Source organism: Myotis yumanensis, unplaced genomic scaffold (genome assembly GCF_028538775.1).
Source record: "Myotis yumanensis isolate MYYU_CA2020_CCGP unplaced genomic scaffold, mMyoYum1.0.hap1 SCAF_1, whole genome shotgun sequence".
NCBI classification, from domain to species: Eukaryota; Metazoa; Chordata; class Mammalia; order Chiroptera; family Vespertilionidae; genus Myotis; species Myotis yumanensis.
Window position 1 is genome coordinate 94,784,548 of NW_027223752.1, and position 24,725 is coordinate 94,809,272.

Consider the following 24,725-nt stretch of genomic DNA (forward strand, 5'->3'; position numbering starts at 1 on the left):
AGTGCCCCTTGTACAAAAAATACTGGCCTTTGTGTATTACCAGAAACTAATTTTCTATTTGGCTGAAAAGGGAAAAATGGGGTTATTGCTTCTCCCTCCTACAGAGCTTTTCATTATGCCTGATGCACTCAACTTCTAAGCTCTTCTGAGAAAAAAAATAACTGAAGAGGCAAGAGGTAGAAAAATGAGCTTGTTAGCACATTAGAAGTGAAGTATCTTGGTGGGCCCTAGAAATTCCCAGTGGTGTGTTAACTTATCGCTCTATGCACGCTGGCACTGACAGTCTCCCAATTGATCACTCTCTTCTCGCACCAAAGGTGCTGCCAGGAAGCAAAGGCTGCAGGCCCACAGGAGAGCAGTTTGCTATCAAAACAAGCTGTGTTTAAAAGTCTGCCTGAATGGGTAAAACGCTTCATGGAAAGTAGGGTGGAGGCACCTACCTGCTTTTAAAATGCTCTACTTTCAGAGGGCTTATAAACGAAATATTTCACTTTATCTTATTATATTTAGAGTTTACACAAAAATTAAGCAGAAAGAAAGCAAATGTTAATATTTCTAAAGCAGAAGGGTATTTCCAATGTAGTAAAATTTATAAAAGCAAGACATGACTATCTAGGTAAAATATATTTTGGAGTATAATTCTGCTTCACTATACAAAAAAAAGGAGATATAAAACTATACAAGCTAAAATGATCCAGATATAATATATTCATTTATATAAAAACACAGGATGTATTTAATAAAATTACAAAACATCTTCGTTAGTGAAAATGATGCTTTCTAAAACGATTCTTAAAGAGTGAAACAATCAACCCTAGCTGGTTTGGCTCAGTGAATAGAGAGTCGGCCTGAGGACCAAAGAGTCCTGAGTTCGACACGTTGGTTACAGGCTCTTCCCCGACCTGGGCCCTGGTCAGGGCTCATGCAGGAGGCCACCAATCAATGTGTTTCTCTCACATCAATATTTCTCTCTGTCTTTCCCTCTCTTTTCCACTCTCTCTAAAAATCAATGGAAAAATATCCTTGTGTGAGGATTAAAAAAAAAAAAGTGAAACAATCATTAATGATTGAATTTAAATTAGGCAGGCTAATGTCTGAAGTTTTCTTTTTGAGGGATTATCTTCAGAAAACACTGCTAGCTTAGTAAATAATTAGGGTTTACCTACAGTAACTCATCTTCTAAACATTTTTTATAATTTTCAAAGTTTGATGTGGCCAAATAAATAAAACCAACCAACCCATTCTATAGTATTTAAATATTTTCCTCTCTTTACTTCAGAAAACATATAATATTCAGGAGATTTAACAAACCCTGAGTACTTAAACACAGTCCTAAGTCCACAAACAAGGTGCTTTATGTGATTGCGATAAGATAAGGTTCCAAACAGTGCTGTTAGCATCTGCATTGGTAATCATAATCCAAAGTGGTTAATTCCTATTTCTCATATAATAGGTTAGACAAAGTTAGACATGTATTCCTTAAAAGGCAGCTCTCTAGGAAAGAGTTATCAGTATCTATAAATTAAGTGGCATACACAAACTTGAGGGCTAGCAATAACAGGATAGCTCAAGCTATATTCCTTCTGTGAGTGCGTGTTGCCATTGGCATTGAAATTAAAAAACTGAAATGGGTGAGATGATAAAAAGGTAATGGTAAACTAACAAATTCAGAGCAAAATTTAAAGTATAAGTCTAAACTGAATTAAGAAGGTTTTTATTGTAAATTTAAAACCACCCAAGCCAAACTAGCTAATAAAAAGCTATTTGATGAGGGAGACTTTTAGCTGGTAGGAATCTTTAATACAAAACTAGCCAATCAAAAAAAATAACACACAGGTGCTGCAATCACAGCAATACAATTATCCACTAATCCTTCCTTCTACTTTCTGCAAAAGCAGAAAAGGGGGGAGGAATATTGCTATTCTAAAAATAATAAAAAGAGCCAACCAAACATTTTCTATAGTACAAATAATTTAAACCTAATCTGTACTTCATAATATTAAGTTAACATTATTACTCATTTTAAGTAACTCCTATTGATTTTAAACTTATGTATGAAATTATTTGTGGTCCCCTGTAACTGTGTTGAGACCAGCTGTCAAGAAAATGGGGTTCAATTTCAGCCCAGTCCTGGAAAGAGGTGCATGAATCCTCTGTGCCACAGTTTACTTGTATGTTAAATGGGGATACCACCACCTGCTCTTATGTCACAGGGATGTCAAAGATAAAGAATATAAATACAGGGTAACCCAAAAGTCCCATGACATCTGTGTTAAAAATAGTTTATTTTGACCTTTGGGTCAAGCCTTTATAAATAGCAGGCGCTGTCTCCAGGAGGGCAATTTTCAATGCCAGTTTAAGAAACATCTGTATTGATATGCAAGAACTCTTTGCTAATATTTCTTGTTTGTAGTATATATAGAGGGACTTATGTGGATGAGATGAAACTGATTTCTCATGAAAAAGACAATATGAAAAGGTATAATAAAAGGTTAAGTAGTACCACAATTTTCAAATTTTACTAATGTATATAAAAATAAATAAAAGGTAGATCTGGTTATAAAAAAGCAACAAACTTTCATGCTCCACAATACATTTTTTAATAATATAATGTAAGTCCTAGCTGGTTTGGCTAAGTGGATAGAGAGTCGGCCTGCGAACCAGAAGGTCCAGGATTCAATTCCGGTCAAGAGTACATGCATGGGTTGCGGGCTCGATCCCCAGCAGGGGGCGTGCAGGAGGCAGCCGATCAATGATTCTCTCTCATCATTGATGTTTCTATCTAACTCTCTCTCTCCCTTCCTCTGAAGTCAATAACAATATTTAAAAAAAAAACAATGTAATTTTGAACTGCTTTTACTGTCAGAAAAGGCAAAACTTTCAGTTTTGTGATCACTACTTCCATGGCATGCCCATTAGGTTGTTCAAACATTTAGCTCCCAAGACCACATCAAAATTACAACTAAATTATAGAACAACCATAGCTAATTATAAGTCCAAAAACCAAGAATTATAAAGAGGAAGCCAGGATGACACTAGAGGGGTAGAGACAAATAAAGGGCAGGTCCCATACGATTAAGAAGCAGAATGCCTATCTTGGATGCAGAGGTTCCACCTCAGAAGTGAAGGGTCCCAGCCCACTGCAGCAGTGCTGAAAAGAGGAGTCCCCATGACATCTGGCTTTGAAGGATTGGGGCTAAGTAAGATGAAGGGTTGCTGGAGTCCCAGGTGTTCTCCTTAAGGAGCTACGCAAGGACTTGATGTCTCAGATTCACTTGCTCTGGGCTCCAGTGTGAGGGCTGGAGGGGCAGGGATCAGGGAGGCTCTTTCTAGGGACTAAGTGGCGACAACACCATTGCTCCTTTGTTGAGCCCTCTCCAGACCAGCCATGAGGAGCAGGTGGGTGCCAAATCTGAGTTCTCCATTAACCTGGCTAACACTGTTTGCCCCAACAAGGTGAGATTACCTGAGACTCCCCCCCCCCCCCCAACACTCTAGCTGGCCTGAGCTGCTTCCAGCAGTGTTCCCCCAGGAACAGCCTGCTTCTGGCTCATGCTGACAACTTGCCTAAAATCTCTCAAGGTCCACACAACCCAAACAAGCAGCAGTGGCCTCAGTTCGCCCTGTGCCTCTTGCTAAGCAGCCCTGAGCCCAGCACAAGGGCGACTGGTCTTGTTACAACTTGCATTGTAATTTCCTTCAGATAGTCCCAAACCTGGCGTAAGTTTCAGCTAGTGTTGGCTGGAACGTAGCTTAAAGTAAGTGAGTTCCAGAATAAGAGGTGGCTGGCCTCAGCTCACATCATGGTGTCCAACAAAGGGTCCCAAGGCTGGCACTAGTGGCAGCCAGCCTGGTTTGCAGCAATAGCCTCTCCTAAGGCCCTCCAAGCCCAGCACAAGTGGTGACCAAGTGCAGGTCACTTTAGTAGCTCCCACTAGGTGGCCCCAAGCTGGGCACAAATGTCAGCTGATCTTGGCCTGAAGTGGAGCCCTTCCAAAGCGTCTCCAGAACCAAAAGAACTGCTGGATAGATTCACACCACAAGAGAGCATCACACAACCAGCTCCACAAACAACATACCCAAAGGGCACGCTTGGATGGCACCTGAGCAACTCCTGCTCTGTGGGGTCAGCCCCCACACAACAGCTTGTCCACTGTAGCCATAGTCAGCTCTCATAGCCTGTCAGACTGAGGGTCAATCCCAACTACTGATATGTTAACAGCAATCAAGTCTCAACAAGAGGAGGAAACCCACAACCCACACAAGGGACCATGTTGGAGCATCTGGCTCAGGTGAACAGGAAGACTGCACCACTGGGTCTCAGAGTATAACTACAACATTGAGGCCACTCTGCCAAAACAGGGAGATGTGGCAGATCTACCTAACACAAACACAGGTAGCTAGTAAAAACAAGGAGGCAAAGAAACATATACAAAATGAACAGGATAAAACTCCAGAAGAAGAACTGAATGAAATGGAGGCAAGTAATCTACCAGATACAGAGTTCAAAACACTGGTTATAAGGATGCTCAATGAACTTAGAGGAAGAATAGATGAACTCAGTGAGAGCCTAAACAAACAGGTAGAAACCATAAAAAACTACTCAGAAATGAAGAATAACTGAGATGAAGACTACATTAGAGGGAATCAACAGCAGATTAGATGAAGCAGAGGACTGAATAAGCGACTTAAAGATAAGGCAGTGGAAAACACCCAATTGAACGAGAGAGAGAGAGAGAGAGAGAGAGAGAGAGAGAGAGAATATGAATATTTTGGAGGGGACCTCTGAGATAATATACAACATAACATCACTCTCATAATAGCTGTACCAGAAGGAGAAGAGAGAGAACAAGGGATTGAGAACCTATACAAAGAAATAATATCTAAAAACTTTCCAAACAAGTGAAGGAAACAGACACATAATTCCAGGAAGTGCAGAGTCCCAAACAAGATGAATCCAAAGAAACCCACAGCAAGACACATCATAATTAAAATGTGTAAGGTAAAAACAAAGAGAGAATCTTAAAAGTAGAAAAAGAAAAGTAGTTAGTTATCTACAAGGGAACGTCTCATAAGACTGTCAGCTGATTTCTCAACAGAAGCTTTGTAGGCCAGAAGGGATTGGCATGAAATATTCAAAAGTGATGAAAAGCAAAAACCTACAATAAAGATTACTCTACCCAGCAAGGCAATCATTTAGAATTGAAAAAATGATAAAGAGTTTCCCAAACTCCCCTCACCACCTCCCCCCAAAAAAGTGAGAGTTCATCACTAAACCAGTATTATGATGTATGTTACAAGGACTTTAAGTAGGAAAAAAAATCAAGTGCATGAATAAGAAAATAAAGGGAAAAAATTCTCACTGACAAAGGCAAACACTTAGAAAAAGCAGTGGATCAACAAACACTAAAGCTCTATAAAGGTTAAAATAGCAAAATCATGAATAACTACAACAATGAATTAAGGAATATACACAAACACACACACAAAAGAAGTAAAAACTAATGACAAAAACATAAATATGGAGAGGGTGAGTAAAAATGGTAGTGATTTTAGAATGGGTTTGAACTTAAGAAGCAACCATCAACCTAAAATAGGCTGCTATACACATAGCTTGGTACATATGAAGTATATGGTAACCACAAACCAAAAATCTACAATATGTACACAAGAAATAAGGAGAAAGGAATCCAAACACAACACTATAGAAATGCATCAACATACAAGAGAAGAGATAATGAGAATAAGAAACAAAATAGAGAATTTCAAAAACAACCAGAAAACAATTAATCGAATGGTAATAACTACATACTATCAATAATTACCTTAACTGTAAATGGACTAAATGCTACAATCAAAAGACATAGGGTGGCTGAGTGAATAAAAAAAACAAGACCCATTCATATGCTGCCTAAAAGAGACCTACTTCAGATCAAAAGCCACACATACAGACTGAAAGTAAAGGGATGGAAAAAGATATTTCATGAAAATTGAAACAAACAAACAAACAAAAGGTGGGTAGCAATAGTTATATCAGACAAAATAGACTGCATAACTGAGGCCACATCACTTTCACACTGTAGATATTTTTACTCATATAAATGTTCTTTGTAATGCTGTATTTTGTGGCATTAAGTTTTTTAGTTTCCTTTTCAGAAAAGGAAACTAAAAAAAAAAAATCCCATTTACAATAACATAAACATACCACCTCCCATCCCCCCAAAAAACACCTAGTAATAAATTTAACCAAGGATTTAAAAGACCTGTACTTGGAATATTATAAGACATTGAAGAATGAAACTGAAGAAGATACAAATAAATGAAAGGCTATACTATGGTCATGGATAGAAAGAATTAACATTGTTAAAATGTTCATAATACTCAAAAGCAATCTACAGACTCAGTGTAATCCATTTGAAAATACCAGTGGCCTTTTTCACAGAACTAGAACAATTAATTTATATAGAACCACAAAAGTCAAAACAGCATGATATTGGCATGAAAATAGATACATAGATCAATGGAACAGAAAAAGAATCCTAAAATAAACCCATGCCTATACACTGAGTGGCCAGATTATTATGACCACCCCATCAGTACTTCGTTGGGCCACCATTTGCCTTCAATACTGCAGCGATTCTTCTTGGCATTTACTCCACGAGATGTTAAAAGGTGATGCGAGGAATCTGACACCATGCCTGATGAATAGCACTGTCCAGTTCTGTGAGATTTTTTTTTTCAATACAAGGCTTTTATTATACATCTTTATAGTTTCACAAACAAATGTGGCAAATCATTCGGCATCTCGGTGTTTCTATAGCTGGACAACTTAGATCTTATTCATCAGCCTGCTGAACTGTTCCTTTTTCAGAAACATAGATACCATCCAAAAATTTCCTGATATCCTTGTTTTTAACTGTTGTGGCTTGCTGAATCAAAACAGCTGAATTTGATATAAGTTCAATGTCATTTCCTTCAAGAATCAACTCATCTTTCTGGGCTTGAGATACTGAACAAGCAATGCCTGACCTCATCCGAACTCTGCGGATGTATTTTTCGCCCAAGAAATTTCTAATTTCAACAAGAGAACCATTCTCCTGAATAACGACGTCGATGGGGAAGTGAGCGTACACAGACCTCATCTTGTAACGGAAGCCCAGTGTAACACCCTTGATCATGTTCTGTACATGACTGCAGATAGTACGAACTGTGGTCAGTTCCTTTCTATTTCCCCACCATTTGTCAACCCGGAGCCTCTTCTTCTTCTTTCTGAGGAGACTGAGCTCTACATTGATGTGGTTGAAGTCCCTCCGCAGGGTGCCTCTGGGGCCCTTCACAATAACAGCGCGCCTCTTCAGAGTGATGTCCACATTTTCTGGGATGTCCACAGTCTGATTGCTGAGAATGGTCTTCATCCTCGCAGTAGATGCGGCAAAAAAAAAAGAGAGCCAGTTCTGTGAGATTTGATGGTTGTGGAACCAGCTGCCTGATGGCTCTTTTAACTTTGTCCCACAAATGCTCAATTGGATTGAGATTGGTGATTGTGGGGGCCACCTAAGCAAGGTAAAGTCTTCCTCATGTTCTTGAAACCACTCCCGCACAATACAAGCACCATGGCATGGCGAATTGTCTTGTTGGAAGAAGCCATCTCCATTGGGATACACCATCAACATGATAGGATGAACTTGATCAGCAACCATACTTAGGTATGTTGTGCTATTCACACGTTTATAATGATTTGGCCCTCTAGCAACTTCAGCGTGAAATTATAGCTAATTTGTCTACAAACGTCAGGTGGTCATAATAATCTGGCCATTCAGTGTATATATGGTCAATTAATCTATGACAAAGAGGGCAAGAATACACAATGGCATAAAGACAGTCTCTGCAATAAATGGTGCTGGGAAAATGGACAGATACGTGTGAAAAATAAAACTGCATCACTTTCTTATACCACTTATGCAAATGAACTAAAAATGAATTAAAGTCTTAGATGGAAGAACGAAACCATAAAACTTCAAGAAGAAAACAGGCAGTAAACTCTCTGACATCACTTAGTAATATTTTTTTTGGATATATCTCCTCAGACAAGAGAAACAAAACACCACTAATCATCAGGGAAATGCAAATTAAAACCACAATAAGATATCACCTCACATCTGTCAGAATGCCTATCATCCAACAAGTGTTGATGAGGATGTGGAGAAAAGGGGACCCTCATGCACTGTTGGGGGATTGTAAACTGGTTGCAACCACTACCAAAAGCATTATCGAGGTTCCTCAAAAAATTAAAAATAGAACTACTATATGATCCAAGAATTCCACCTCTAGGTAATTATCTTTAGAAATCTAAAACATTAATTCATAAGGACCTATGCATTCACAAATCTAAAACATTAATTCGTAAAGACATATGCATTCACCTGTTCACTGCAGCATTACTTACAATAGCCAAGATATGGAAGCAACTTAAGTGCTCATTGATTACGAATGGATAAAGAAGATGTGTTACATATATACAATGGAATATGACTCAGCCATAAAAAAGGAATGGAAGCCTGGCCGGTGTTGCTCAGTGATTGAATGTTAACCTATGAACCAGGAGGTCATGGTTCAACTCTTCTCAGGGCACATACTGGGTTGCAGGCTCTATCCCCAGTAGGGGGCATGCAAGAGGCAGCGGATAAATTATTCTTTCATCACTGATGTTCCTAATTCTCTCCCTCTCCCTTCATCTCTGAAATCAATAAAAATATATTAAAAAAAGAATGAAATCTTGCCATTTGCAACAACATGAATGGACCTAGAAGGTATTGTCAGACAGAGAAAGACAAACACCATATGATTTCACATATTTGTGGAATCTTAAAAACAAAATAAACAAACAAAAGAGAAACTTATAGATACAGAGAACAAATTGATGATTGCCAAATGGGCGATGGTTTGGGGGATGAGTAAAAAAGGGGAAGGGATTAAGTTGTACAAACTTTTAGTTATAAAAACAGTCACAGGGATGTAAAGAACAGCACAGGGAATACTGTCAATAATATTGTAATAACTATGTATGGTGTCATTTAGGTACTAGACATATTGGGGTAAGGAATATAAGTGCCTAATCACTATACTGTATGCCTCAAACTAATATATTGTATGTAAACTGCAATTTAAATAGAAACTTAAAGATAAAAAGTAATTTGTCTCAAAGAAATGGAAATTTGTATATGTATATGTGTACATATATATGCACATATATATGTTGTACACATGAAGAATGAAAGCATAATTTTTCACAAAAGGGCATTATGAAAAATAAATGTAATTGTAAGGAGACTTCAAAGACATAGCATTGCTTAACTAATTTCCTCTTAAATTGAGGTTTAATGTTTTCTTTGCTAAAAAAGAAAAAACTATTGGCTCCTTTTTAAGTAAAGGCAAAGTATGAAGTGTATAGATCTGTGCTTAGTATTAGAGCCTCAGGGATTTAAGACCCATTCTGAAATTCCTAATTCAGTAAGCACTCCCTACACTCATATTTCTGTGGCTTCTTTGCAGTTTTAGCACTTAGAATTTCATCTCCCTTCTTTGTATGAAGATTCCATTAATAGTAATTATTGGAAGAGGGAGAGTTTTGCCTACTGACTTAAATTTCTTTTTGGAGTACTACTAACAACATTCACAAATTAAGATGGCTGGTAGCTTGAAATTGGCAATGGTGGGAGTTTTTGCCTCACAGAACTTGATGAATGCCATAAATTGGGGCCTCTCCCTGCTCTCCAGAGTCAGTTGTTAAACACTAAATGTGCCTCTTTCCTCGTGCTTGTTCTTCTAATAAACTAGTGGGGAGACTAGTGTCATGGGAACAGAGGCCATGTCTTCTTATCTTTACATATATCTCTAGCACTTAACACAGGGCCCAGTAGTACTCAATGACTATTTATAAATTATAGAATGAATAAAATTGGTTAAGAGATTGGTATCCAGACAGCCTCCTTCCTCTAATGCCAATTTTGCTCTCCAGGGGCAAACCCCTTTTGGGGCAAATATATATGGGACTTTCCTATGATTGGTTTACAGAGTTTAAATCTTACTTGTGAGAAAGAGTTTGGTTCCCTCATACCTTTGATCTTGCTGACCACCTTTGGAAGAACAAAACTGAATAAAGTATAATGTATATTAAAAAAGTGAAAAAAGCACACAGGTAAGATTTGATATTAAGAGAAAACTGGTAACTTCTCAAAACAAGTATAATAATTGCCTAAAGAAAAAAAATCTATAAATGTTGAATGTAATTATAACTCACTACAATTAGGACTGAAATAAACATTTTGCCACATTGGTTGTAACAATTTTTTTAATTAAAAATTTTTAAAAGTTTTTATAAATTATATAATGGTATGAGGCAACAAGTTTAGTTAAACTATTTCCATTCATTTAAATGGCCATCTATAGAAAAAAGGGAAACAATTTTATAAAAATGCTCATAGAAAAAATCAAACGGAGGGTAAATTCAAAAAATTTTTAAACAGATCTCCAAAACTCCTCTAGGTACCATAAGAACAGAGGTAATAATATCTTTGAAAAATAATACTTAGAAAAAAAAGTTAAATATTTAGGTTCTTCAAAAGGCCATCTTGAGAAGGTTTGTATCCAGGCATCATTTATTGAGAATATTTTAGAACAGTTTGAACTAAAGGAAGGATACAATAATGATCCCTTAACATTATTTTCAGGAAACTCAGCAAAATCAGGCAAATGTTTGTTTAGCAATAAGCCTTGCCTCGATGGAGAATATAGCCAGAGCTTTGCTTGGAAAAAGAAAGCTGCTAACTGGTAAAGTTGGGACTAGAACCCTGGTCATTCAATGGTCCAATGCTCTTTCTACATCCAATCTCAATGACCTGAGTTTTATAAAAAGAAAAAATATATAAGAGGTATTTTAGTTAGCTCAAGAATGGCCAATACAGTGAATATTAGCTTAAATTATAAGATTCATAGTTTTTGGAAAATGTTTATATACTAAAATATCATATATAGCATATTAAAAGTCCCTGATGTACTTTAGAGAAAAGTGAGAAAAGAATCAATCTACATTTGGCTTTTTAGTTCTAAGAGGCCTTGAAATATCTTCAAACATCCTGAGGCAGTATCATTACACAGGGTCTTGAAAAAATAAGAATTTTATTGAGATATAGAATATGGGTAGAAATATTTTGCAAGTATATCTCAAGGATTTCCTGACTGCTATTATCAGTAGTAAAGTGGCCAATTTTCCTGAAATACCCAGGGCAATTAAGTATCTCATGGACTAATGTGCACTACTCATTTGTAAGATGAAAATAAACTGTAGTGCTACCCTTAATAAATTAATACTCCATTTCTTTCCTATTGTAGCTAATTTCTTCAAGAAACATGCTGTCTAGTTCACATGCAGTAAAAATAAAAGTCCCTTAAATAAATAGCATGAATCTTGGTATAAGTAATGTTTATTTGTACTATGTTAATAGAAATTCTTCTGAAAGTCTGCAACAAGTTATCCCAAATTATTGTGTATAATTTTTATGATGCCTCATATTAATGAAATTCTTTGGTAGTTGATACTATGCACGCCATGAAGGAAAAGCTGTGATTTGTCAGAATAGACAAAGCTGGGCTTTAATCCATCCTTTTAACCCTACTGCCAAGTCTATATTGTTTTCACTGCGTCTCAATTAGGAGACAGGCAGGACACCTGGTACTTCTTTATCTAAGTCCCATGGGCTGCCAGATGACTCAAAATCCATAACAGGTGCTAAGGCAGTGTGAGGATAGACCTATTATTGAAAGCTGGAGTTGAATAAAATTTGAACCATATATAATTGCTCATAAATCAGTCAATTACTAAATGAAAACATTAAGTAAAAAGTTTATAAAAGCCCAATTCTACCAAAGTTCATGTAAACACATTTAAAAATATCAATCTTAAATAAATAGGATTAAAAATTTAAACCTACCAGAAGGTTACGAAAAATCCTTCCTGAACCCAATAACCACTGGTTTCTAAAAAGCACAAACATGATTATTAAATGTGTACCTATTTTACTTTCATGCTATTTGTATGAAGCAAAACATCTAAAAGAAAAGCAAGTTACCTAGATTTCAAATTTAAGGAAATTAAAATTATGGACTCTCATTCTTGATAAGGTCTACTTGAAAATATTATCATTAAGTAATAATGGGACTTTCATAGTCAACAGAGAACTGTTTTAGAATCACCAGTCTTAGAGTAAGAGTTTAAAAAACATGGAGGGGGAGACTAGAAACAATCACCTTTGTGTTCTTCCTTTTGGGAACAAAAATTTCAGTACATTAATATTGAGGAAATGCATATATGTGTTTGAACTAAATACTAAACTTGGGATCTGCTAGAAGATTGTAAAAAAGGGAAAAAAAGTAACTAAATAAAGTGAAATTTTACAGTGTACAATTACTTAAGTGTTATCTCTACCTAAATGTGCACTAACTAAATTAAGGTTTTGTTTAAATGCTAAAATTACCAGGAGTACAAAAAAAGTGATTTATTATTATGGTAAGTAGTTACAAAGTACAGCAAACTGTCATTTAAGACCGTGCCATAGAATCTATGATAAACAGTATATTGGCTTAAACTAATGCACTATATGCCTCCAGGGAACGATAGGCTTAGAGACTGGACTTTAACATCAAAATCTACCCATTAATCTTGACTTAAATATAATCTACTCTGCAGTAAAAGGAAGAATGGGCATTCAATGAATTACTGTTTTTGAAATATTGCACTGGAGCCCATTTACTAAAATCATTTAAGAGGACATGAGGAGATGGAATACTAGTAAATTTTATAGACTGCTACAGATTTACAAAACGTGCGTCTTATTTTCCCTCAACTTAGCAAGAGAATTATCATTTAAAAATTTTCATAGATTAAAAGTTTTCTTAAAATTTCTTCCTCTAATCCTTTGAAAGAACATATTTTATAAATTATAACAATGCAATATAATTTAGTCAACTAATGTTCAATTGAAAAAAAGAATTGCCTATGGAAATATATAGTAAGGTTCAGGATCCTGAGGGCTAAAATAAGCTTTAATATTTTAAAAATATTGTAGATCCTGTTTCTTTGAATCAGAATCACTAACTACATGATTAGACTGACCAGAAAAAAATGGATAGGCCAAAAGTAGTGTTTATAGAAATATCATGGCATACAGTGCTTCAGAAAAAGGAAACAACCCTCACATTTTGAAAGATATCCGAAATAAAATTAAATAAGAGATAACCATGATGACTAAAATAAATGTTACTCACTTATATGATAAATCCAGTATTTAACCTTAAGATTTGCTGACTAGTTTATCTTTAGTGCATTATTTTAGCACTTGCAATTGTTACCCATAATATTAATTTACATTTCTATATTAATATAGCTCATATATTTTCAGGTGATATTTGGGAATTCTAAAGGGCACAGTATAAAGAAAATTAAACCAAATTCATCTTTAACCTCACCTGATATATGAATTGAGGTGGTTTTAACCCATTTTCCCTTATTTTGAATTTTTATAAAGATTAAAAAATACATTTTTTTTCTTCATTTAAACACAGTATCATAAAGCAAAACTGAGTTTTGCTCTGCTATAATCTGGTGGGTTGAAAATACTGATAATGACACGTTAACAAGGAATTACTATAAGTGGTTGCTTAAATGTATTTTTTTCTTTTTTCTTGATAGTAGGTATGTGCTAAATAAAAGTCAACACTCCTATCAAGAGAGGAAGTAAATGTAGAAACATCAGTTCTGCAACAGCTATTTTTGTTCCTTCTCTTTTCTAAACAGCAATTAGTAAAGCAACCCCTTCCCCTCCTCCCTAGTGCTGTCAAGCTGTTCAGAGCAGTTTGCAACTCGACAATGGTACCATTGTGAATGCTCTCTGGGCTTCCTTCCCACAGAGAGTTAAATGGGCAGTTCCTGCTGCCCATGATTGGTGTCCAGTGAAATAATACTCAAGAGCCAGGTTTTATCAGCTTCACGCCAAAGAAGTGAAGCCAGGGAACCCAAGCCTTCATATCATACTGAACCATATGCCAACCCTGATGGCCCCAAAGGTTTATCACTAAGAATCAGGATCCATCATGTCCCTTGTGAAATTTCACTTCACATACCTTATGTGAAATGCAAAGCTTCACTAAAAACCAAACCTTCCTTACAATTGGTAAGAACAGATGGACGGTAACAGTGGTTTGGCAAGCAAAAGTTAAGATTTAAATAGGCTGTATTCTAGTGTTTGAGAAAAAAAGCAGAAGAAAATGGGGGAGATTTGTGACCCGTAGCTTAATTTTAATTCCATTATTGAGTTATTAAAAATTCAATAGCAAAAGCCCTTATGTTTATTAAAAAGAAAAGAATGGATATGGATTAAAAACACTGCAATTCCTATGTCAAACAAAGTTAGACTAATTTCAGCTTCACAATTCTTCATTCTTTGCTCTGAAATCCCCAAACAGCATCTCAATCTACTGCTGCTTTTATATGTAAATAATGACTAGAATAAAACTTGCACATCAAGTGGTAGGTGTGGTGAATAATAATGTGAGCATACCAAATGCACCCTCATCATAATATCAACTTAAGGGTTTAAAGGAGAAAAAAAAAATCTCCGTTCTAGCATAGGTGAGAAGTTGCTAAAGACAGAAGTAGAGAAATTTCAAATTTTGTTGTTTTTAGGGAACAGTTTGCCCATCACCTGATAGAGTTCTCTATCTTCTTTCTCGTGCTTTATGATATGACCCAACTGTCTAGATTGGCAAATGTGAACAATACTGTCACACTGGATTTGACAAAAGAGAAAAAATGGTGATAGTACTTTCTTTTCCTTTGATATTTTTGTTGTGAAGCCAATGTACTATCAGAATAAGATAAAAATACTTCATTTCTCCATAATGTGTAAAATTATAATAGTGCATAAAAGCACAATAATGTATAAAAGTACTTTACATGAAAAAGTAAAAAGAAGGATTGTTATGCAGAAATGAAGAGTCTATCACGAAACTTAAGAATAATGAAAATCTCAAATTGTCTTTTTAAATTGGCAAATATGTGTAAATATTACCAAACATTTAGAGACCTTCTTAGTCTCATTAAGAAAAATAACACTAGCTATTATTAGCCTGGCAATTACTGTACAACTAATTACCATAAAAACAGAGACTTTATTTAAATACTGATCTATTTATTTGGAAAGGATTTACTAGAAAAAGAAAATAATACATTCAAGCCTGTGTTCTGCTACTCAACAGGTAAAAATTATATCAAAGCGGAAGGAACTGTCACAGTACACACTGGTTGTTAATATTATTGGAAGTAGCATTAGAAAAACCAAGTTTATGTTGGTTTTCTTTCTGCTTGACTACATTATCTGGTTTTGACTTACTTCTTGGATCTCATCTGCTACTATTCTTCCCTTTGTTGTGGAACTCCTTGAATTTCTTGACCATATCACACTTTTATCCCTTCATGTCCATTTCCTATCCTTGAAAAGCTCTTCTCTGGCCCTGTCTGAATGGCAAAATCCTATATAGCTTTGAGGTAATTAGCAGAACATGCTTCCTCAGTAAAGCATTCCTAATTTCTCCCCGCCACTATCCTCTTATACTTTAATACCTTTACCATCCTACTTTGCAATATCACTATTGTTGGGTCCTTCAGAGTGCACTTCAATCATTGATTCATCCATCCATCCATCCATCCATCCATCCATCCATCCATCCATCCATCCACTCACAGGGGTCTTCCTCTCTCCTAAACCAGACTGTAAGCTACTTGGTTGTATCCCTAGCTTTTCTCTCACAGTGCCTCACATATAAATATTGGTGAATAAATGAAAGATTGAAAATTGCTTGGTGACCATTTTTTTTTGGTTGAAGAAATAAAATCTTTAAAAAATACTTAAATTTGCCCTAACTGGTTTGGCACAATGGACAGAGCGTCAGCCTGCGGACTCAAGGGTCCCAGGTTCGATTCCGGTCAAGGGCATGTACCTTGGTTGTGGGCACATCCCCAGTAGGGGGTGTGCAGGAGGCAGCTGATTGATGTTTCTCTCTCATCAATATTTCTAACTCTCAATCCCTCTCCCTTCCTCTCTGTAAAAAAATCAATAAAATATATTTAAAAAATACTTAAATTTGCCATAAGTGCACTGAATTCTTGGTAGAGAATAAAAATTTAAACTATTGCTAGAATTTGTACAATGATAATAGAAATAGCAGTTGATCATGTACTAAAGTCCTTTTTGTGAGTTCCCATAGTTTAAACAGAAGAAAAATAATTATTACTAGTCCACATTAGCAAAACTTTCAAAGAGATCATCACTAGAGAATATTAAGAAACAAATGCTATTTTCAGACATACTGGTTTCATTTCCACAGAATACATTTCCTTCATTATTATTAAAAATGTATTACATGCCAGATAAATTTATATTTGTTGCTTTTGCATCTTTTTGAAAAGACACAGACAGACTGGTTAGAACCAAACTCACATCTTTGAAGGTATGTAATAAAATATTACTACAGTGATTGTAAGGAAGCCTCTAAAATACCAGCAACATCATCAATAAGCATATATTGCCATTCCTCAAAAAGAATAGCTGAACAAATTAAAATTGATGTAGTAAAGAATATATTAGAGTCACAACAGAAGTTTTGCACATATCCAGGGCCCCTGTTTAAATAATGCTCTGTGTACATACACAGACTATAAAGGTTTGGCAGCAAAATCCAGGCCAGGGTTATGTTTAATCAAAAGCTTTTCAGCAAGAAATTCTTCAATAGCAATGCCCATGTCTTTGACACACAAAACTTAAACGCTCCCATTACAAAGCAGATTGTTAGGTAAATGAGAATGTCTGCTCTAAGGTCCTACTGCAATGATTAATATCAAAGGCACAAGGGCTATAAGCATTTCAGAGGCCACAAAAACCTGGATCACTTAGTTCAGGAGTGGGGAACCTTTTTTCTGCCAAGGGCCATACAAAATTATCAACTTAAAAATTAGCCTGCTATATTTGGTCAAACATTTAATTAATTCACCCCTAATGCCTTGGCAGGGCCAGACCAAATGTTTCTCGGGAGTTATGTGGGCCAGATGTTCCCCACCCCTGACTTAGTTGGTGAGACATTTTATTTTAAAAATTGCCTTCTCTTCTTTTTATTAGGTTTTACACCGCCGCAAGGAAAAACTGTGAGTCCAATCAGAGACCAGATTAAACAGGCTTTATTGGGAGCACACGGGTGGGTTCACCAGCTCGGAGAGGGGAGCTGGAGAAGCCGCGCCAAACTGGAGCAAGGGCAAATTTTTATGCTGGCAGAAATTGGTGGCAGTGGGGGTTTTCCGGGGTCAGATGAAACCTGCAGTCTGTCCTGCGGTTTTGGCCATTTCCAGGAGCCGTTTGTCCGGCAGGGACTTTCCACCGGGGTGGGGCAGTTTCTGGACGTCAGTGTGGTGAGGTCAGTTTCTCACCGGCCCAAGAGAGGGAGGGGGTCTTTTCGCCCCCAGGGGCAGGGTGCCAGCGAATACCGGACACTTTTGACGCATGAATGACCATAACCATAGATCTTAGGATATTTAACAAATAACCAATTTGTCCATGAAGTTTAAGACTTTCATTTAGAAAGCATGTAGAACAAATGACACTTAAAAGATACTGAGACTGCCTAAAGATGTAGATAGTGCTAAAGTTCAGAAATAAAATTGAGGACGTCAACAGTGCCTAGACTCCCACAGCTGACCCCCACCCCACCGTTGCTCTCCTGTGGGTACCCACCTTCCTTGTCATTCAGCAGGAAGTGTGAGTCTTCAGGGCTTTAGCTATGTACTGCCTTGTTCCTGGGGAAGACACAAAACTGTACTCTCCCCACCTGTCACTGTCATGAAGTCAAGTCTCTTAGTATACTTAGATTTGTGTTTTAGAAGAATATTTCCAGTGTCAATGTAGAGGATAATAATAATGATAAATCATCAACAACCAGGTAGCTATCATTGTCTGAGCTCTTGCTACATGACAGACAGGCTGCTTAGTGCTTCAAGTGGATAATTTAATTTAATCCTTACAATAATCCTGAGTTTTGTACACTTCTAACAGATTTTTAAAAAATAGACATAAAGACAGTGGCACATTTAATAAGTGGTTCCAGACTCTGTAGCCCAATGCTTACTTCCCAACAAACAGCTTCCAAAATTTAAAATATAGCTGATACATAAATTAAGCGTACTTATCAATATTATCTTCTAAATCAATGACCTACAAAAGACAATAGATCCATAAAATTATGTAGTTTCTTAATAAACACACTTTCTTCTAACATGAAATGGCAGCAATATTGATGAGCCTTCCTAAGAGGTTTTATAATGTTCTATCATAATGAACGGCAAACTGCATTAGTGGAGCCAATCAATTACACTTCATTTCATTTTGGCTCTCATACTTTTGCAACAGGTTCTTTACATTTGAGAAGTAAAACTGCAGGGATAACAAACTGTGACTAATTGAAGAATGATCATTGACTTCTGGTAATGTGTCTGATAAAGTTAAACAGAAAACCAATTCTGGCATTTAAGAAAGAGTCAAATCTAAACAGATTAGAAAAAATCAAATAATATTGGTTTGGTGGGAAAGAATAATAAACCTAGGAAGAAAGTGTTTTTTAAAGATGACATTTAATTCTAGAACATGCCGCATACTGACTATTTCAGAATATTACATGTATATTACATACATATATGCATATACATAAAGCCCCAAAATGTAAATTATAAGAAATGATAAATGACATGCTGCATTCCATCTACGCGAATCTCACCATTTCAGGCCCAGATTTTCTATACATTCTCCCTGGAACTACCACAGCCTTTCATATATAAACCTACTATGACACATTGTTCCTTGTGATATAACAATGGACATATTATTCTCTCCCCATTAAATTATAAGCTTATTAAAGACAATGTTACCACCTAATTTGTCTTTGCATCTCTCAAAATCTTTACCACTACCATGTTAGTGATCAATAAATATATGTGATAGAAAAAAAGCACTAAAGTTCTATTTCTTGACCTGGTGGCAGTTAAACTGTAATTATTCATATATAGTACATTTAGAATTAATGTACTTTTCTCAAATTACATTTTGCAATAAAAAAGGTTAAAAAAAACTTATGAAAAAAGAGGACATGTGAGATGGTTAAATTTTTTTAAAAATCCTCATCCAAGGATATGTTTATTGATTTTTGTGAGAGAGAAAGGGGGAGGGAGGCAGGGAAGGAGGGAGGGAGAGAGAGAGAAAGTGAGAGTGAGAGACATCAATGTGAGAAACACCGATTGGTTTCCTCCTGCATATGCCCTGACTGTGGATTGAACTGCAACCTAGGTATGTGCCCTGACCAGAAATCAAACCCACAACCTTTTGGTGTATGGGAGAATGCTATAACTAACTGAGCCACCCACCCAGGCAAGATGGTTAATTTTATGTCAACTTGGCTAGGCGATGGTACTCGTTTTGGTCCAACACCAGCCTAGAAACCCAATTCTGGCATTTCAGAAAAAAGTCAAATCTAAACAGATTAGAAGAAATCAATCTGCTTTTAAATCAGGACTCTAAAGCAGAATACTCCCCATAATGTGGGTGAGCTTCATCCATCAGCTGAAGGCCTTACTAGAACAGATGAGGTCCCCAAGGAAGAAAGGAATTTTATCTCCAGATGCCTTCTGACCCAGACTGCAACATCAACTCTACTCAGGAATTCTGCAGATTTCAGACTTGCTAGTCAACAATAATATGAGTCAATTTCTTAAAATCAGTCTTTCTCTATGTATGTATACACAGATTGTATTGAGTCTGTTTTTCTAAGAACTCTAATACAACATGATTGTATGCTGTAACTTCTGAAAATTCCTATGTATAATCTCACATTAAATTTCTATGTATAATCTCTGGGTCAAAATAAATAATTGATTTAAAATTTTTATTTAAGAAATAGAGAGCCCTGGCTGGGTAGTTTATTTGGTTAGAGTGTTGTCCCAATATGCCAAGCTGGCGGGTTCTATCCCTGGTTAGGCACATAAAAGAAGCAATTAATGAATGCATAAGTAAGTGGAACAAATCAATGTCTGTCTCTCTCTCTCCCCCCTAAAATCAATCAATCGAAAAAAAAAAATAGTCATGATAGCTAAGAGCATGAAATTAATGTTTTGAAATTATTATTTCCAATGCAAAGAAGCCAAAAAACAAACAAACAAAAAACCCAAACAACTTCCTCCCAAAACTCAAATCTCTCTCTTTTAACAGGTAACTGATAAATGATAGCTAAAATCAACTTGAAATACCCCACAGGTCCAATGGTTACCCAGAATCTGCCTCCTCTTCCTCTCTAGTGCTATACTTCAATTGTAATTACATGCTCAAACCAAGAAGTTGAGCTTGAGGCAAAAAAAGTATATAGCTGACAAAGTCAGAGACAGCAAAAAATATGCTTTCCAAGTACAAGTAATGCAAGAAATGACAAGTGAAGTGAAGGAGAGATTTCAAAGCTTGAAAAACAGTCATCAATACTGACAGATTACTGTAATTCTAGCTGCTAGCAAGATCGATTTGGGCAGCATTTGACAATCAATATTGTCCTCATTTAGTGAACAACATTAGATTCATAGTTACAGAAGATGTTCCAAGGATAAAATTTAAACTGTATTTAATGATCATAAATAGCACAATTTATGCTGTGGAATCTTAGTGGGTACTTTTATTGGGCATAAAATAAGTGACAAAGCAGTGTAATTATCAAATATAATTGAGTTTATTACATATTATTTTACCCCTTCACTTCTCTTATGAGGATTAAAGTAGTAACTCTGGTGATTTTCAAAGCCTACTTCTATCTCAATTTCTAAGTTTTATTGATCTGTTTTAGATCACATAACATTTTTCCTTATCCAGATTTGTCAAAAACATACATTTTAAAATTTAATATATTTCTGAAATATTTGTTATTTTAAATTAAAAGACATACTCATATTTCAATATCTTAAAATAAAACATCACTGTAATTTAGTATGTAAATTTTCACTTAAAAATCAAGTAATTCACTTGTATCAAGTCTTTCCTCCCAATGTTTAAAATTAATATAGAATTTTGTGAATCTTTGTCAAATATGACTATGTGTTCTTCAGATTAGCAAAGGCTAGGAGTATCTCTACATTTACTTAAAAAGCATGGGAAAATAATTTCCATAAAGCTTCTAAATTCAAGCTTCCAAGTCAAGAAAAATTTGATCTGTCTTATTTAATGTTTTTACTCTGTTCAAGAATCGATTTTGCTGATAGAAATTGCTCATATTTGCTGTGTAAATAAAGTGTTCATGTTTACTGTTTTCATCTGAAATTATCTCTCTTCATCTTAGATTTTCCTCCAATGTGGTATCCATTAACGTCTCAGCAAGATTTAACTATTACGAACTTCTCTAAGCAGACTTGAAAATCCAATCCAATCAATTAACTTACCAACCAAGCAAACACAAAAACCCAATTAGGCAATTCCATGGTGTTGGGAAGAGTTGTTTTATATTGACTGTAATCTTTACACATAACAGAATTAATCACTGCACACAAAAATGTACCTTATTTTATTTACTAAGTACATCCAAATTCATTATCTCATTTAATCTTCACAACAATTCTGAGATGGGTATTAGCATGTTTTTTACAGAAGAAAAAAGTGAGGTTTAGAGATTCTGTGACTTCGCCAAGGTCACAAAGCAGAGCTTCAATTAAAAGCAGTGTTTTCTAACTGCAAATCTAGTTATCAGACCTCTAGTGTAATGTGCAAATCTGAAATAGCTCTCAAGAGTATGAACTTAGGTGCAGGAAAAGAAATGAAGCCATATCCCCAACACTTTTAATTTTGCATTTAAAACTACTTTGTAAAGTGTGCATATTAAATGTTACTTGTACCTTGGGCCAGAAATAGTGTGTGTTTGCCCAATAAATCCAGTTCCTGCTATATAATACAAGAGGCAAATAGAGTTTGTATTACAATCTAATCTCTCTCTTACCACTTTCCCAAAAGATTTAAGGCATTCTTTCCACCATCTCTTTTTATTTTATTTTTAAAAATATATATTTTATTGATTTTTTACAGAGAGGAAGGGAGAGGGATTGAGAGTTAAAAACATTGAAGAGAGAGAAACATCGATCAGCTGCCTCCTGCACAGTCCCCCTACTGGGGATGTGCCCGCAACCAAGGTACATGCCCTTGACCGGAATCGAACCTGGGACCCTTGAGTCCGCAGGCCGACGCTCTATCCACTGAGCCAAACCGGTTAGGGCTCCACTATCTTTTTAAAAAAATATGTTTTTACTGATTTTAGAGAGAGGAAGGGAAAGGGAGAGAGAGAGAGAAACATTGATGTGGAAAAGAAACATCGATTGGCTATCTTCTACAAGCCCCCTACTGGGGATTGAGCCCACAACCCAGGCAGGTGCACTGAAAGGGAATTGAACCGGGGTCAAGGGCACATATCTCGGTTGCAGGCTCCTCCCCGGTAAATGGGACGATGCTCAACCAACTGAGCCACATTGGTCAGGGCTCAACTGTGTTTTAAATAAAACGGAAGAGGACGCTAACCTCAGGATGAACATCAGAATCAGGCGGGCTATAAAGAAGCAAAGGTCAGAAAGAAGACAACCTCAATGGACCTGACAATGTGGAGAAATTAGTTAATGGGTAATAATCTGTATATTCCTTGTAAGATTAATTACTTTTGTAGAGCTATGCCGGGAATAATAAACCGAACTCTTATATTTCACTACAATAACCACTTCAAATCTGAGTTTTCAACTTAAAGTGAAGCTCTAACTGCCATACCAGGTAAATAAGAAATGCTATATAAATGTCATTAATGTTAATCAATGTAACATGGCATGATCCACCTATAATTCCATTTCATGGTGTCAGAATACATGAAAAATTACATAAAATTCAGATAATGTAAGCTAATTTTCATCAAAAGAAGAAAATGCGGCAGACTTGTAATAAATCCATTTCATATGGAAAAAAACATAGTATATATATATTTTTAATTCTTATCTGAGGATATTTTTCTAGTGATTTTTAGAGAGAGTTGAAGAGAGAGGGAAAGACAGAGAGCAATATTTTTTTTTAAAAATATATTTTATTGATTTTTTACAGAGAAGAAGGGAGAGGGATAGAGAGTCAGAAACATCAATGATGAGAGAGAAACACTGATCAGCTGCCTCCCGCACGCCCCCGACCGGGGATGTGCCCGCAACCAAGGCACATGCCCCTGACCGGAATCGAACCTGGGACTCCTCAGTCCGCAGGCCGACACTCCATCCACTAAGCCAAACCGGTCAGGGCAGAGAGAAATATTGATGTGAGAGAAACATTGATGTGAGAGAAACACATCATTAGTGGCCTCCTGCACAAGCCCCGACCAGAGCCCTAACCAGAGCCCAGGCCGAGGAGGAGCCTGCAACCGAGGTACGTACCCTTGACCAAAATCAAACCTGGACCCTTTGGTCTGCAGGCTGATGCTCTATCCACTGAGCCAAACCAGCTAAGGCTAGAATATTTTTAAAAACCTTCCCTGTAAAGCTTAAATCCATAATCCTATAAAATAAAAGGATAATATGCAAATTGTCACCTCGACCGGGAGTTCAACCAGTGTTTGACCAGGGGGTGGGGCCAGCCGGCCAACCGTGCATGGGGCCCCTCCCCACCGCCAGCCCACACCTGATTGGCCCCCTACACCCCTCCCCCCAGCTGGCCTGGCCTGGTTGGCTCCCGATCAGGGCAGGCTGGCTGGACCCCACCCGTGCACAAATTCCTGCACCAGCCTCTAGTTTATTATATAAAAAGAAATAAAATGCTTTTAATCATATAGGAAAAGTAAAAGAAAACATAAACCTATTTTACAAAGGAATATCAGAAAACAATTTAAAATTTAAAACTGTGTGCATATCGTGTCCCAGGCACTGTTCTAGGAGCTTTACACATATTGCTTCATTGAGTTCTCATAATACCATGAGCTAGATATTATCATTCTCATTTTATATACATGAAAAATTAAGACTGACTGAGATTAAATAACTTGTCCAAGACTAGCTATATAGCATTTGAGGCCAGGCAATCTGGCTCCAGTAACCATATTCTTAAACACTCAATTTCCTCGCAAACTTCCATGTCTCTCTGTTGTTCCCTCTGCTTCTGGAATGCTCTTGATCTCACCCACCCAAAAAACTCAATCATCCTTCAAGATTGGTTCAATCCTCATATTTCTCAGAAATGTTTCCTGATACCACAACTCCTTTCAGCTAAGTAAGGCCCCTTGTTATGATACTTCCAGAATATGCTGCATAACTACTATAGCACATGTAAGCACATATACTGAAAACAGTATATTTCTTTAACTAGATTGAGTACTCTCCGATGACTGTTTTGGTTATTTCTGCACATCCAGAGTAGCAGAGTGCCTAGCACATAATGGGGCTCTAATTAATTAACCAAAAGGCAATTAAGCACTGATTTAAAAATATATAAAATAAATTACCCCATTCAACTATCGTAAGTGCTCAAATTCATACTGGGGAGGAACTCTACCACCTATATATCAGTAAACAGAAATTCAAAGGTCTTAAAAAC

General features: G+C 36.4%; 1 protein-coding gene and 1 pseudogene across 9 annotated transcripts in view; both read right to left on the minus strand.

The window, feature by feature from the left end:
• Positions 1–24,725, minus strand: part of RALGAPA1 (Ral GTPase activating protein catalytic subunit alpha 1) — a 283,623-nt gene that overhangs the window by 12,751 nt on the left and 246,147 nt on the right. The gene's annotated exons all lie outside the window — the stretch shown is intronic.
• LOC139004292 (large ribosomal subunit protein uL6 pseudogene) lies at positions 6,765–7,444 on the minus strand (annotated as a pseudogene).